The sequence below is a fragment of the Brassica napus genome, unplaced genomic scaffold, assembly GCF_020379485.1.
Source record: "Brassica napus cultivar Da-Ae unplaced genomic scaffold, Da-Ae ScsIHWf_3092;HRSCAF=3906, whole genome shotgun sequence".
Classification (NCBI taxonomy): Eukaryota; Viridiplantae; Streptophyta; class Magnoliopsida; order Brassicales; family Brassicaceae; genus Brassica; species Brassica napus.
In genome coordinates, this window is record NW_026016327.1 from 21,706 (window position 1) to 35,281 (window position 13,576).

The window sequence follows — 13,576 nt, forward strand, 5'->3', positions numbered from 1 at the left end:
TCAGTACATCACTCTCGTTTCTATATATCCTTTTCGCGGCCAATCCAAGTGCAAGGCCGTGGGGCCCACATGATTTTCTGGCCGTTTTGTTTCGAGCGAAAAAGTGCGTCGAGGTTAATGGTGTTAAGAAAGCATCAAAAACACCCTGAGAATCCGCTTTCGATCTTTTTTACGTGCCATAACTTTCTGCAGCCCGTTTGAGGGTCAAAACGGCTGAATTTGAGCCCGAAAATTACGCCGTCTAATCACCGCCCATTGTGGATTCTGGGGCTTTCCGAAATGGTGCTATGGGCGACGTAGTTCCTCACGGTTCAAAAGTTATGAGGTTTTCAAGTTTGGACTCGTTTTAGGCTGAAAAAAAAATAAAAAATAAAAAGGAGTGCAACACGAGGACTTCCCGGGAGGTCACCAATCCTAGTACTACTCTCGCCCAAGCACGCTTCACTGCGGAGTTCTGATGGGATCCGGTGCATTAGTGCTGGTATGATCGCACCCGTCAGTACATCACTCTCGTTTCTATATATCCTTTTGCGGCCAATCCAAGTGCAAGGCCGTGGGGCCCACATGATTTTCTGGCCGTTTTGTTTCGAGCGAAAAAGTGCGTCGAGGTTAATGGTGTTAAGAAAGCATCAAAAACACCCTGAGAATCCGCTTTCGATCTTTTTTACGTGCCATAACTTTCTGCAGCCCGTTTGAGGGTCAAAACGGCTGAATTTGAGCCCAAAAAATTACGCCGTCTAATCACCACCCATCGTGGATTCTGGGGCTTTCCGAAATGGTGCTATGGGCGACGTAGTTCCTCACGGTTCAAAAGTTATGAGGTTTTCAAGTTTGGACTCGTTTTAGGCTGAAAAAAAGTAAAAAAAAAAAAAGGAGTGCAACACGAGGACTTCCCGGGAGGTCACCAATCCTAGTACTACTCTCGCCCAAGCACGCTTCACTGCGGAGTTCTGATGGGATCCGGTGCATTAGTGCTGGTATGATCGCACCCGTCAGTACATCACTCTCGTTTCTATATATCCTTTTCTCGGCCAATCCAAGTGCAAGGCCGTGGGGCCCACATGATTTTCTGGCCGTTTTGTTTCGAGCGAAAAAGTGCGTCGAGGTTAATGGTGTTAAGAAAGCATCAAAAACACCCTGAGAATCCGCTTTCGATCTTTTTTACGTGCCTTAACTTTCCGCAGCCCGTTTGAGGGTCAAAACGGCTGAATTTGAGCCCAAAAAATTACGCCGTCTATTCACGCCCATCGTGGATTCTGGGGCTTTCCGAAATGGTGCTATGGGCGACGTAGTTCCTCACGGTTCAAAAGTTATGAGGTTTTCAAGTTTGGACTCGTTTTAGGCTGAAAAAAAATAAAAAAATAAAAAGGAGTGCAACACGAGGACTTCCCGGGAGGTCACCAATCCTAGTACTACTCTCGCCCAAGCACGCTTCACTGCGGAGTTCTGATGGGATCCGGTGCATTAGTGCTGGTATGATCGCACCCGTCAGTACATCACTCTCGTTTCTATATATCCTTTTCGCGGCCAATCCAAGTGCAAGGCCGTGGGGCCCACATGATTTTCTGGCCGTTTTGTTTCGAGCGAAAAAGTGCGTCGAGGTTAATGGTGTTAAGAAAGCATCAAAACACCCTGAGAATCCGCTTTCGATCTTTTTTACGTGCCATAACTTTCTGCAGCCCGTTTGAGGGTCAAAACGGCTGAATTTGAGCCCGAAAATTACGCCGTCTAATCACCGCCCATCGTGGATTCTGGGGCTTTCCGAAATGGTGCTATGGGCGACGTAGTTCCTCACGGTTCAAAAGTTATGAGGTTTTCAAGTTTGGACTCGTTTTAGGCTGAAAAAAAAAAAAAAAAAATAAAAAGGAGTGCAACACGAGGACTTCCCGGGAGGTCACCAATCCTAGTACTACTCTCGCCCAAGCACGCTTCACTGCGGAGTTCTGATGGGATCCGGTGCATTAGTGCTGGTATGATCGCACCCGTCAGTACATCACTCTCGTTTCTATATATCCTTTTGCGGCCAATCCAAGTGCAAGGCCGTGGGGCCCACATGATTTTCTGGCCGTTTTGTTTCGAGCGAAAAAGTGCGTCGAGGTTAATGGTGTTAAGAAAGCATCAAAAACACCCTGAGAATCCGCTTTCGATCTTTTTTACGTGCCATAACTTTCTGCAGCCCGTTTGAGGGTCAAAACGGCTGAATTTGAGCCCAAAGAATTACGCCGTCTAATCACCACCCATCATGGATTCTGGGGCTTTCCGAAATGGTGCTATGGGCGACGTAGTTACTCACGGTTCAAAAGTTATGAGGTTTTCAAGTTTAGACTCGTTTTAGGCTAAAAAAAAAATAAAAAAATAAAAAGGAGTGCAACACGAGGACTTCCCGGGAAGTCACCAATCCTAGTACTACTCTCGCCCAAGCACGCTTCACTGCGGAGTTCTGATGGGATCCGGTGCATTAGTGCTGGTATGATCGCACCCGTCAGTACATCACTCTCGTTTCTATATATCCTTTTCTCGGCCAATCCAAGTGTAAGGCCGTGGGGCCCACATGATTTTCTTGCCGTTTTGTTTCGAGTGAAAAAGTGCGTCGAGGTTATTGGTGTTAAGAACGCATCAAAAACACCCTAAGAATCCGTTTTCAATCTTTTTTACGTCCCTTAACTTTCTGCAGCCCGTTTGAGGGTCAAAACGGCTGAATTTGAGCCCGAAAAATTGCGCCGTCTATTCATCGGACCCGTCAGTACATCACTCTCGTTTCTATATATCCTTTTCTCGGCCAATCCAAGTACAAGGCCGTGGGGCCCACATGATTTTCTGGCCGTTTTGTTTCGAGCGAAAAAGTGCGTCGAGGTTAATGGTGTTAAGAAAGCATCAAAAACACCCTGAGAATCCGTTTTCGATTTTTTTTACGTGCCTTAACTTTCCGCAGCCCGTTTGAGGGTCAAAACGGCTTAATTTGAGCCCAAACAATTACGCCGTCTATTCATCGCCCATCGTGGATTCTGGGGCTTTCCGAAATGGTGCTATGGGCGACGTAGTTCCTCACTGTTCAAAAGTTATGAGGTTTTCAAGTTTGGACTCGTTTTAGGCTGAAAAAAAAAAAAAAAAAAAAAGGAGTGCAACACGAGGACTTCCCGGGAGGTCACCAATCCTAGTACTACTCTCGCCCAAGCACGCTTCACTGCGAGTTCTGATGGGATCCGGTGCATTAGTGCTGGTATGATCGCACCCGTCAGTACATCACTCTCGTTTCTATATATCATTTTTGCGGCCAATCCAAGTGCAAGGCCGTGGGGCCCACATGATTTTCTGGCCGTTTTGTTTCGAGCGAAAAAGTGCGTCGAGGTTAATGGTGTTAAGAAAGCATCAAAAACACCCTGAGAATCCGCTTTCGATCTTTTTTACGTGCCATAACTTTCTGCAGCCCGTTTGAGGGTCAAAACGGCTGAATTTGAGCCCAAAAAATTACGCCGTCTAATCACCACCCATCGTGGATTCTGGGGCTTTCCGAAATGGTGCTATGGGCGACGTAGTTCCTCACGGTTCAAAAGTTATGAGGTTTTCAAGTTTGGACTCGTTTTAGGCTGAAAAAAAAGTAAAAAAAATAAAAAGGAGTGCAACACGAGGACTTCCCGGGAGGTCACCAATCCTAGTACTACTCTCGCCCAAGCACGCTTCACTGCGGAGTTCTGATGGGATCCGGTGCATTAGTGCTGGTATGATCGCACCCGTCAGTACATCACTCTCGTTTCTATATATCCTTTTCTCGGCCAATCCAAGTGTAAGGCCGTGGTGCCCACATGATTTTCTTGCCGTTTTGTTTCGAGCGAAAAAGTGCGTCGAGGTTAATGGTGTTAAGAAAGCATCAAATACACCCTGAGAATCCGTTTTCGATCTTTTTTACGTGCCTTAACTCTCCGCAGCCCTTTTGAGGGTCAAAACGGCTGAATTTGAGCCCGAAAAATTGCGCCGTCTATTCATCGCCCATTGTGGTTTCTGGGGTTTCCGAAATGGTGCTATGGGCGACGTAGTTCCTCACGGTTCAAAAGTTATGAGGTTTTCAAGTTTAGACTCGTTTTAGGATGAAAAAAAATAAAAAAATAAAAAGTAGTGCAACACGAGGACTTCCCGGGAGGTCACCAATCCTAGTACTACTCTCGCCCAAGCACGCTTCACTGCGGAGTTCTGATGGGATCCGGTGCATTAGTGCTGGTATGATCGCACCCGTCAGTACATCACTCTCGTTTCTATATATCCTTTTCTCGGCCAATCCAAGTGCAAGGCCGTGGGGCCCACATGATTTTCTGGCCGTTTTTTTCGAGCCAAAAGTGCGTCGAGGTTAATGGTGTTAAGAAAGCATCAAAAACACCCTGAGAATCCGCTTTCGATCTTTTTTACGTGCCATAACTTTCTGCAGCCCGTTTGAGGGTCAAAACGGCTGAATTTGAACCCGAAAAATTACGCCGTCTAGTCACCGCCCATTGTGGATTCTGGGGCTTTCCGAAATGGTGCTATGGGCAACGTAGTTCCTCACGGTTCAAAAGTTATGAGGTTTTCAAGTTTAGACTCGTTTTAGGAAGAAAAAAAAGTAAAAAAATAAAAAGGAGTGCAACACGAGGACTTCCCGGGAGGTCACCAATCCTAGTACTACTCTCGCCCAAGCACGCTTCACTGCGGAGTTCTGATGGGATCCGGTGCATTAGTGCTGGTATGATCGCACCCGTCAGTACATCACTCTCGTTTCTATATATCCTTTTCGCGGCCAATCCAAGTGCAAGGCCGTGGGGCCCACATGATTTTCTGCCGTTTTGTTTCGAGCGAAAAAGTGCGTCGAGGTTAATGGTGTTAAGAAAGCATCAAAAACACCCTGAGAATCCGTTTTCGATCTTTTTTACGTGCCTTAACTTTCCGCAGCCCGTTTGAGGGTCAAAACGGCTGAATTTGAGCCCGAAAAATTGCGCCGTCTATTCAACGCCCATTATGGATTCTGGGGCTTTCCGAAATGGTGCTATGGGCGACGTAGTTCCTCACGGTTCAAAAGTTATGAGGTTTTCAAGTTTAGACTCGTTTTAGGCTGAAAAAAAAATAAAAAAATAAAAAGGAGTGCAACACGAGGACTTCCCGGGAGGTCACCAATCCTAGTACTACTCTCGCCCAAGCACGCTTCACTGCGGAGTTCTGATGGGATCCGGTGCATTAGTGCTGGTATGATCGCACCCGTCAGTACATCACTCTCGTTTCTATATATCCTTTTCTCGGCCAATCCAAGTGTAAGGCCGTGGGGCCCACATGATTTTCTTGCCGTTTTGTTTCGAGTGAAAAAGTGCGTCGAGGTTAATGGTGTTAAGAAAGCATCAAAAACACCCTATGAATCCGTTTTCAATCTTTTTTACGTCCCTTAACTTTCTGCAGCCCGTTTGGGGGTCAAAACGGCTGAATTTGAGCCCGAAAAATTGCGCCGTCTATTCATCGCACCCGTCAGTACATCACTCTCGTTTCTATATATCATTTTCTCGGCCAATCCAAGTGCAAGGCCGTGGGGCCCACATGATTTTCTGGCCGTTTTGTTTCGAGTGAAAAAGTGCGTCGAGGTTAATGGTGTTAAGAAAGCATCAAAAACACCCTGAGAATCCGTTTTCGATTTTTTTTATGTGCCTTACTTTCCGCAGCCCGTTTGAGGGTCAAAACGGCTTAATTTGAGCCCAAAAAATTAAGCCGTCTATTCATCGCCCATCGTGGATTCTGGGGCTTTCCGAAATGGTGCTATGGGCGACGTAGTTCCTCACGGTTCAAAAGTTATGAGGTTTTCAAGTTTGGACTCGTTTTAGGCTGAAAAAAATAAAAAAATAAAAAGGAGTGCAACACGAGGACTTCCCGGGAGGTCACCAATCCTAGTACTACTCTCGCCCAAGCACGCTTCACTGCGGAGTTCTGATGGGATCCGGTGCATTAGTGCTGGTATGATCGCACCCGTCAGTACATCACTCTCGTTTCTATATATCCTTTTCGCGGCCAATCCAAGTGCAAGGCCGTGGGGCCCACATGATTTTCTGGCCGTTTTGTTTCGAGCGAAAAAGTGCGTCGAGGTTAATGGTGTTAAGAAAGCATCAAAACACCCTGAGAATCCGCTTTCGATCTTTTTATGTTCCATAACTTTCTGCAGCCCGTTTGAGGGTCAAAACAGCTGAATTTGATCCCGAAAATTTACGCCGTCTAATCACCGCCCATCGTGGAATCTGGGGCTTTCCGAAATGGTGCTATGGGCGACGTAGTTCCTCACGGTTCAAAAGTTATGAGGTTTTCAAGTTTGGACTCGTTTTAGGCTGAAAAAAAAATAAAAAAATAAAAAGGAGTGCAACACGAGGACTTCCCGGGAGGTCACCAATCCTAGTACTACTCTCGCCCAAGCACGCTTCACTGCGGAGTTCTGATGGGATCCGGTGCATTAGTGCTGGTATGATCGCACCCGTCAGTACATCACTCTTGTTTCTATATATCCTTTTCGCGGCCAACCCAAGTGCAAGGCCGTGGGGCCCACATGATTTTCTGCCCGTTTTGTTTCGAGCGAAAAAGTGCGTCGAGGTTAATGGTGTTAAGAAAGCATCAAAAACACCCTGAGAATCCGTTTTCGATCTTTTTTTACGTGCCTTAACTTTCCGCAGCCCGTTTGAGGGTCAAAACGGCTGAATTTGAGCCCGAACAATTGAGCCGTCTATTCTCCGCCCATTATGGATTCTGGGGCTTTCCGAAATGGTGCTATGGGCGACGTAGTTCCTCACGGTTCAAAAGTTATGAGGTTTTCAAGTTTGGACTCGTTTTAGGCTGAAAAAAAAAAAAAAATAAAAAGGAGTGCAACACGAGGACTTCCCGGGAGGTCACCAATCCTAGTACTACTCTCGCCCAAGCACGCTTCACTGCGGAGCTGATGGGATCCGGTGCATTAGTGCTGGTATGATCGCACCCGTCAGTACATCACTCTCGTTTCTATATATCCTTTTCTCGGCCAATCCAAGTGCAAGGCCGTGGGGCCCACATGATTTTCTGGCCGTTTTGTTTCGAGCGAAAAAGTGCGTCGAGGTTAATGGTGTTAAGAAAGCATCAAAACACCCTGAGAATCCGCTTTCGATCTTTTTTACGTGCCATAACTTTCTGCAGCCCGTTTGAGGGTCAAAACGGCTGAATTTGAGCCCGAAAATTGCGCCGTCTATTCATCGCACCCGTCAGTACATCACTCTCGTTTCTATATATCATTTTCTCGGCCAATCCAAGTGCAAGGCCGTGGGGCCCACATGATTTTCTGGCCGTTTGTTTCGAGAGTGAAAAAGTGCGTCGAGGTTAATGGTGTTAAGAAAGCATCAAAAACACCCTGAGAATCCGTTTCGATTTTTTTACGTGCCTTAACTTTCCGCAGCCCGTTTGAGGGTCAAAACGGCTTAATTTGAGCCCAAAAAATTACGCCGTCTATTCATCGCCCATCGTGGATTCTGGGGCTTTCCGAAATGGTGCTATGGGCGACGTAGTTCCTCACGGTTCAAAAGTTATGAGGTTTTCAAGTTTGGACTCGTTTTAGGCTGAAAAAAATAAAAAAATAAAAAGGAGTGCAACACGAGGACTTCCCGGGAGGTCACCAATCCTAGTACTACTCTCGCCCAAGCACGCTTCACTGCGGAGTTCTGATGGGATCCGGTGCATTAGTGCTGGTATGATCGCACCCGTCAGTACATCACTCTCGTTTCTATATATCCTTTTCGCGGCCAATCCAAGTGCAAGGCCGTGGGGCCCACATGATTTTCTGGCGTTTTGTTTCGAGCGAAAAAGTGCGTCGAGGTTAATGGTGTTAAGAAAGCATCAAAACACCCTGAGAATCCGCTTTCGATCTTTTTTATGTTCCATAACTTTCTGCAGCCCGTTTGAGGGTCAAAACAGCTGAATTTGATCCCGAAAATATACGCCGTCTAATCACCGCCCATCGTGGATTCTGGGGCTTTCCGAAATGGTGCTATGGGCGACGTAGTTCCTCACGGTTCAAAAGTTATGAGGTTTTCAAGTTTGGACTCGTTTTAGGCTGAAAACAAAAATAAAAAAATAAAAAGGAGTGCAACACGAGGACTTCCCGGGAGGTCACCAATCCTAGTACTACTCTCGCCCAAGCACGCTTCACTGCGGAGTTTTGATGGGATCCGGTGCGTTAGTGCTGGTATGATCGCACCCGTCAGTACATCACTCTTGTTTCTATATATCCTTTTCGCGGCCAACCCAAGTGCAAGGCCGTGGGGCCCACATGATTTTCTGCCCGTTTTGTTTCGAGCGAAAAAGTGCGCCGAGGTTAATGGTGTTAAGAAAGCATCAAAAACACCCTGAGAATCCGTTTCGATCTTTTTTACGTGCCTTAACTTTCCGCAGCCCGTTTGAGGGTCAAAACGGCTGCTGAATTTGAGCCCGAAAATTGAGCCGTCTATTCTCCGTCCATTATGGATTCTGGGGCTTTCCGAAATGGTGCTATGGGCGACGTAGTTCCTCACGGTTCAAAAGTTATGAGGTTTTCAAGTTTGGACTCGTTTTAGGCTGAAAAAAAAATAAAAAAATAAAAAGGAGTGCAACACGAGGACTTCCCGGGAGGTCACCAATCCTAGTACTACTCTCGCCCAAGCACGCTTCACTGCGGAGCTCTGATGGGATCCGGTGCATTAGTGCTGGTATGATCGCACCCGTCAGTACATCACTCTCGTTTCTATATATCCTTTTCGCGGCCAATCCAAGTGCAAGGCCGTGGGGCCCACATGATTTTCTGGCTGTTTTGTTTCGAGCGAAAAAGTGCGTCGAGGTTAATGGTGTTAAGAAAGCATCAAAACACCCTGAGAATCCGCTTTCGATCTTTTTTATGTTCCATAACTTTCTGCAGCCCGTTTGAGGGTCAAAACGGCTGAATTTGAGCCCGAAAAATTGCGCCGTCTATTCATCGCACCCGTCAGTACATCACTCTCGTTTCTATATATCCTTTTCTCGGCCAATCCAAGTGCAAGGCCGTGGGGCCCACATGATTTTCTGGCCGTTTTGTTTCGAGTGAAAAAGTGCGTCGAGGTTAATGGTGTTAAGAAAGCATCAAAAACACCCTGAGAATCCGTTTTCGATTTTTTTTACGTGCCTTAACTTTCCGCAGCCCGTTTGAGGGTCAAAACGGCTTAATTTGAGCCCAAAAAATTAAGCCGTCTATTCATCGCCCATCGTGGGTTCTGGGGCTTTCCGAAATGGTGCTATGGGCGACGTAGTTCCTCACGGTTCAAAAGTTATGAGGTTTTCAAGTTTGGACTCGTTTTAGGCTGAAAAAAAATAAAAAAATAAAAAGGAGTGCAACACGAGGACTTCCCGGGAGGTCACCAATCCTAGTACTACTCTCGCCCAAGCACGCTTCACTGCGGAGCTCTGATGGGATCCGGTGCATTAGTGCTGGTATGATCGCACCCGTCAGTACATCACTCTCGTTTCTATATATCCTTTTCGCGGCCAATCCAAGTGCAAGGCCGTGGGGCTCACATGATTTTCTGGCTGTTTTGTTTCGAGCGAAAAAGTGCGTCGAGGTTAATGGTGTTAAGAAAGCATCAAAACACCCTGAGAATCCGCTTTCGATCTTTTTTATGTTCCATAACTTTCTGCAGCCCGTTTGAGGGTCAAAACAGCTGAATTTGATCCCGAAAATATACGCCGTCTAATCACCGCCCATCGTGGATTCTGGGGCTTTCCGAAATGGTGCTATGGGCGACGTAGTTCCTCACGGTTCAAAATTTATGAGGTTTTCAAGTTTGGACTCGTTTTAGGCTGAAAACAAAAATAAAAAAATAAAAAGGAGTGCAACACGAGGACTTCCCGGGAGGTCACCAATCCTAGTACTACTCTCGCCCAAGCACGCTTCACTGCGGAGTTCTGATGGGATCCGGTGCATTAGTGCTGGTATGATCGCACCCGTCAGTACATCACTCTCGTTTCTATATATCCTTTTTCGCGGCCAATCCAAGTGCAAGGCCGTGGGGCCCACATGATTTTCTGGCCGTTTTGTTTCGAGCGAAAAAGTGCGTCGAGGTTAATGGTGTTAAGAAGAGCATCAAAAACACCCTGAGAATCCGCTTTCGATCTTTTTACGTGCCATAACTTTCTGCAGCCCGTTTGAGGGTCAAAACGGCTGAATTTGAGCCCAAAAATTACGCCGTCTAATCACCACCATCATTCTGGGGCTTTCCGAAATGGTGCTATGGGCGACGTAGTTCCTCACGGTTCAAAAGTTATGAGGTTTTCAAGTTTGGACTCGTTTTAGGCTGAAAAAAAAGTAAAAAAATAAAAAGGAGTGCAACACGAGGACTTCCCGGGAGGTCACCAATCCAAGTACTACTCTCGCCCAAACACGCTTCACTGCGGAGTTTTGATGGGATCCGGTGCATTAGTGCTGGTATGATCGCACCCGTCAGTACATCACTGTCGTTTCTATATATCCTTTTCTCGGCCAATCCAAGTGCAAGGCCGTGGGGCCCACATGATTTTCTGGCCGTTTTGTTTCGAGTGAAAAAGTGCGTCGAGGTTAATGGTGTTAAGAAAGCATCAAAAACACCCTGAGAATCCGCTTTCGATTTTTTTTACGTGCCTTAACTTTCCGCAGCCCGTTTGAGGGTCAAAACGGCTTAATTTGAACCCAAAAATTACGCCGTCTATTCATCGCCCATCGTGGATTCTGGGGCTTTCCGAAATGGTGCTATGGGCGACGTAGTTCCTCACGGTTCAAAATTATGAGGTTTTCAAGTTTGACTCGTTTTAGGCTGAAAAAAAAATAAAAAAATAAAAAGGAGTGCAACACGAGGACTTCCCGGGAGGTCACCAATCCTAGTACTACTCTCGCCCAAGCACGCTTCACTGCGGAGTTCTGGGATCCGGTGCATTAGTGCTGGTATGATCGCACCCGTCAGTACATCACTCTCGTTTCTATATATCCTTTTTGCGGCCAATCCAAGTGCAAGGCCGTGGGGCCCACATGATTTTCTGGCCGTTTTGTTTCGAGCGAAAAAGTGCGTCGAGGTTAATGGTGTTAAGAAAGCATCAAAAACACCCTGAGAATCCGCTTTCGATCTTTTTACGTGCCATAACTTTCTGCAGCCCGTTTGAGGGTCAAAACGGCTGAATTTGAGCCCGAAAAATTACGCCGTCTAATCACCACCCATCATGGATTCTGGGGCTTTCCGAAATGGTGCTATGGGCGACGTAGTTCCTCACGGTTCAAAAGTTATGAGGTTTTCAAGTTTGGACTCGTTTTAGGCTGAAAAAAAAAAAAAAAATAAAAAGGAGTGCAACACGAGGACTTCCGGGAGGTCACCCAATCTAGTACTACTCTCGCCCAAACACGCTTCACTGCGGAGTTCTGATGGGATCCGGTGCATTAGTGCTGGTATGATCGCACCCGTCAGTACATCACTCTCGTTTCTATATATCCTTTTCTCGGCCAATCCAAGTGTAAGGCCGTGGTGCCCACATGATTTTCTTGCCGTTTTTTTTTCGAGCGAAAAAGTGCGTCGAGGTTAACGGTGTTAAGAAAGCATCAAAAAACACCCTGAGAATCCGTTTTCGATCTTTTTACGTGCCTTAACTTTCCGCAGCCCTTTTGAGGGTCAAAACGGCTGAATTTGAGCCCGAAAAATTGCGCCGTCTATTCATCGCCCATTGTGGTTCTGGGGCTTTCCGAAATGGTGCTATGGGCGACGTAGTTCCTCACGGTTCAAAAGTTATGAGGTTTTCAAGTTTAGACTCGTTTTAGGATGAAAACAAAATAAAAAAATAAAAAGTAGTGCAACACGAGGACTTCCCGGGAGGTCACCAATCCTAGTACTACTCTCGCCCAAGCACGCTTCACTGCGGAGTTCTGATGGGATCCGGTGCATTAGTGCTGGTATGATCGCACCCGTCAGTACATCACTCTCGTTCTATATATCCTTTTCTCGGCCAATCCAAGTGCAAGGCCGTGGGGCCCACATGATTTTCTGGCCGTTTCTTTTCGAGCCAAAAAGTGCGTCGAGGTTAATGGTGTTAAGAAAGCATCAAAAACACCCTGAGAATCCGCTTTCGATCTTTTTTACGTGCCATAACTTTCTGCAGCCCGTTTGAGGGTCAAAACGGCTGAATTTGAACCCGAAAAATTACGCCGTCTAGTCACCGCCAATTGTGGATTCTGGGGATTTCCGAAATGGTGCTATGGCGACGTAGTTCTTCACGGTTCAAAAGTTATGAGGTTTCAAGTTTAGACTCGTTTTAGGAAGAAAAAAAAGTAAAAAAATAAAAGGAGTGCAACACGAGGAGGACTTCCCGGGAGGTCACCAATCCTAGTACTACTCTCGCCCAAGCACGCTTCACTGCGGCGTTCTGATGGGATCTGGTGCATTAGTGCTGGTATGATCGCACCCGTCAGTACATCACTCTCGTTTCTATATATCCTTTTCGCGGCAATCCAAGTGCAAGGCCGTGGGGCCCACATGATTTTCTGGCCGTTTTGTTTCGAGCGAAAAAGTGCGTCGAGGTTAATGGTGTTAAGAAAGCATCAAAAACACCCTGAGAATCCGCTTTCGATCTATTTTACGTGCCATAACTTTCTGCAGCCCGTTTGAGGGTCAAAACGGCTGAATTTGAGCCCGAAAAATTACGCCGTCTAATCACCGCCCATTATGGATTCTGGGGCTTTCCGAAATGGTTGCTATGGGCGACGTAGTTCCTCACGGTTCAAAAGTTATGAGGTTTTCAAGTTTGGACTCGTTTTAGGCTGAAAAAAAATAAAAAAAAATAAAAGGAGTGCAACACGAGGACTTCCCGAGAGGTCACCAATCCTAGTACTACTCTCGCCCAAGCACCGCTTCACTGCGGAGTTCTGATGGGATCGGTGCATTAGTGCTGGTATGATCGCACCCGTCATACATCACTCTCGTTTCTATATATCCTTTCTCGGCCAATCCAAGTGCAGGTCGTGGGGCCCACATGATTTTCTGGCCGTTTTGTTTCGAGCGAAAAAGTGCGTCGAGGTTAATGGTGTTAAGAAAGCATCAAAAACACCCTGAGAAATCCGCTTTCGATTTTTTTACGTGCCAACTTTCCGCAGCCCGTTTGGGGTCAAAACGGCTTAATTTGAGCCCAAAAAAATTACGCCGTCTATTCATCGCCCATCGTGGATTCTGGGGCTTTCCAAATGGTGCTATGGGCGACGTAGTTCCTCACGGTTCAAAAGTTATGAGGTTTCAAGTTTGGACTCGTTTTAGGCTGAAAAAAAAAAAAAAAAAAAAAAATATAAAAAGGAGTGCAACACGAGGACTTCCGGAGGGTCACCATCCTAGTACTACTCTCGCCCAAGCACGCTTCAATGCGGAGATTTCTGATGGGATACGGTTGCATTAGTGCTGGTATGATCGCACCCTCAGTAACTCACTCTCGTTTCATAATCCATTTTGCGGCCAAATCAAGTGCGAAGGCCGTGGGGCCCACATGATTTTCTGGCCGTGTCTTGCGAGCGAAAAAGTGAGTCGAGGTTAATGGTGTTAAGAAAGCATCAAAA

General features: G+C 46.5%; 23 non-coding genes and 2 pseudogenes across 23 annotated transcripts; all 25 read right to left on the minus strand.

The window, feature by feature from the left end:
• Positions 1 to 376: 376 nt before the first annotated feature.
• LOC125603131 lies at positions 377 to 495 on the minus strand. Its single transcript, XR_007335264.1, has one exon. It is a non-coding gene; the product is annotated as a 5S ribosomal RNA (ribosomal RNA).
• Positions 496 to 872: 377 nt separating this feature from the next.
• Positions 873 to 991, minus strand: LOC125603132. Its single transcript, XR_007335265.1, has one exon. It is a non-coding gene; the product is annotated as a 5S ribosomal RNA (ribosomal RNA).
• Positions 992 to 1,368: 377 nt separating this feature from the next.
• On the minus strand, positions 1,369 to 1,487 carry LOC125603133. Its single transcript, XR_007335266.1, has one exon. It is a non-coding gene; the product is annotated as a 5S ribosomal RNA (ribosomal RNA).
• Positions 1,488 to 1,865: 378 nt separating this feature from the next.
• LOC125603134 lies at positions 1,866 to 1,984 on the minus strand. The gene has a single exon (XR_007335267.1). It is a non-coding gene; the product is annotated as a 5S ribosomal RNA (ribosomal RNA).
• Positions 1,985 to 2,362: 378 nt separating this feature from the next.
• Positions 2,363 to 2,481, minus strand: LOC125603100. The gene has a single exon (XR_007335237.1). It is a non-coding gene; the product is annotated as a 5S ribosomal RNA (ribosomal RNA).
• Positions 2,482 to 3,116: 635 nt separating this feature from the next.
• Positions 3,117 to 3,234, minus strand: LOC125603155. The gene has a single exon (XR_007335288.1). It is a non-coding gene; the product is annotated as a 5S ribosomal RNA (ribosomal RNA).
• Positions 3,235 to 3,614: 380 nt separating this feature from the next.
• Positions 3,615 to 3,733, minus strand: LOC125603135. Its single transcript, XR_007335268.1, has one exon. It is a non-coding gene; the product is annotated as a 5S ribosomal RNA (ribosomal RNA).
• A 377-nt stretch (positions 3,734 to 4,110) lies between these two features.
• LOC125603148 lies at positions 4,111 to 4,229 on the minus strand. Its single transcript, XR_007335281.1, has one exon. It is a non-coding gene; the product is annotated as a 5S ribosomal RNA (ribosomal RNA).
• A 377-nt stretch (positions 4,230 to 4,606) lies between these two features.
• LOC125603136 lies at positions 4,607 to 4,725 on the minus strand. Its single transcript, XR_007335269.1, has one exon. It is a non-coding gene; the product is annotated as a 5S ribosomal RNA (ribosomal RNA).
• Positions 4,726 to 5,103: 378 nt separating this feature from the next.
• Positions 5,104 to 5,222, minus strand: LOC125603137. The gene has a single exon (XR_007335270.1). It is a non-coding gene; the product is annotated as a 5S ribosomal RNA (ribosomal RNA).
• Positions 5,223 to 5,856: 634 nt separating this feature from the next.
• LOC125603138 lies at positions 5,857 to 5,975 on the minus strand. Its single transcript, XR_007335271.1, has one exon. It is a non-coding gene; the product is annotated as a 5S ribosomal RNA (ribosomal RNA).
• A 377-nt stretch (positions 5,976 to 6,352) lies between these two features.
• LOC125603140 lies at positions 6,353 to 6,471 on the minus strand. The gene has a single exon (XR_007335273.1). It is a non-coding gene; the product is annotated as a 5S ribosomal RNA (ribosomal RNA).
• Positions 6,472 to 6,849: 378 nt separating this feature from the next.
• On the minus strand, positions 6,850 to 6,966 carry LOC125603101. Its single transcript, XR_007335238.1, has one exon. It is a non-coding gene; the product is annotated as a 5S ribosomal RNA (ribosomal RNA).
• Positions 6,967 to 7,598: 632 nt separating this feature from the next.
• LOC125603141 lies at positions 7,599 to 7,717 on the minus strand. Its single transcript, XR_007335274.1, has one exon. It is a non-coding gene; the product is annotated as a 5S ribosomal RNA (ribosomal RNA).
• Positions 7,718 to 8,095: 378 nt separating this feature from the next.
• LOC125603151 lies at positions 8,096 to 8,214 on the minus strand. Its single transcript, XR_007335284.1, has one exon. It is a non-coding gene; the product is annotated as a 5S ribosomal RNA (ribosomal RNA).
• A 380-nt stretch (positions 8,215 to 8,594) lies between these two features.
• LOC125603145 lies at positions 8,595 to 8,713 on the minus strand. Its single transcript, XR_007335278.1, has one exon. It is a non-coding gene; the product is annotated as a 5S ribosomal RNA (ribosomal RNA).
• A 635-nt stretch (positions 8,714 to 9,348) lies between these two features.
• On the minus strand, positions 9,349 to 9,467 carry LOC125603146. Its single transcript, XR_007335279.1, has one exon. It is a non-coding gene; the product is annotated as a 5S ribosomal RNA (ribosomal RNA).
• Positions 9,468 to 9,846: 379 nt separating this feature from the next.
• Positions 9,847 to 9,965, minus strand: LOC125603142. Its single transcript, XR_007335275.1, has one exon. It is a non-coding gene; the product is annotated as a 5S ribosomal RNA (ribosomal RNA).
• A 374-nt stretch (positions 9,966 to 10,339) lies between these two features.
• Positions 10,340 to 10,458, minus strand: LOC125603153. Its single transcript, XR_007335286.1, has one exon. It is a non-coding gene; the product is annotated as a 5S ribosomal RNA (ribosomal RNA).
• A 376-nt stretch (positions 10,459 to 10,834) lies between these two features.
• LOC125603154 lies at positions 10,835 to 10,950 on the minus strand. The gene has a single exon (XR_007335287.1). It is a non-coding gene; the product is annotated as a 5S ribosomal RNA (ribosomal RNA).
• Positions 10,951 to 11,327: 377 nt separating this feature from the next.
• Positions 11,328 to 11,445, minus strand: LOC125603152. The gene has a single exon (XR_007335285.1). It is a non-coding gene; the product is annotated as a 5S ribosomal RNA (ribosomal RNA).
• Positions 11,446 to 11,824: 379 nt separating this feature from the next.
• Positions 11,825 to 11,943, minus strand: LOC125603149. Its single transcript, XR_007335282.1, has one exon. It is a non-coding gene; the product is annotated as a 5S ribosomal RNA (ribosomal RNA).
• Positions 11,944 to 12,318: 375 nt separating this feature from the next.
• LOC125603102 lies at positions 12,319 to 12,440 on the minus strand. The gene has a single exon (XR_007335239.1). It is a non-coding gene; the product is annotated as a 5S ribosomal RNA (ribosomal RNA).
• Positions 12,441 to 12,819: 379 nt separating this feature from the next.
• LOC125603103 lies at positions 12,820 to 12,938 on the minus strand (annotated as a pseudogene).
• Positions 12,939 to 13,318: 380 nt separating this feature from the next.
• On the minus strand, positions 13,319 to 13,438 carry LOC125603107 (annotated as a pseudogene).
• Between the last annotated feature and the right edge of the window lie 138 nt (positions 13,439 to 13,576).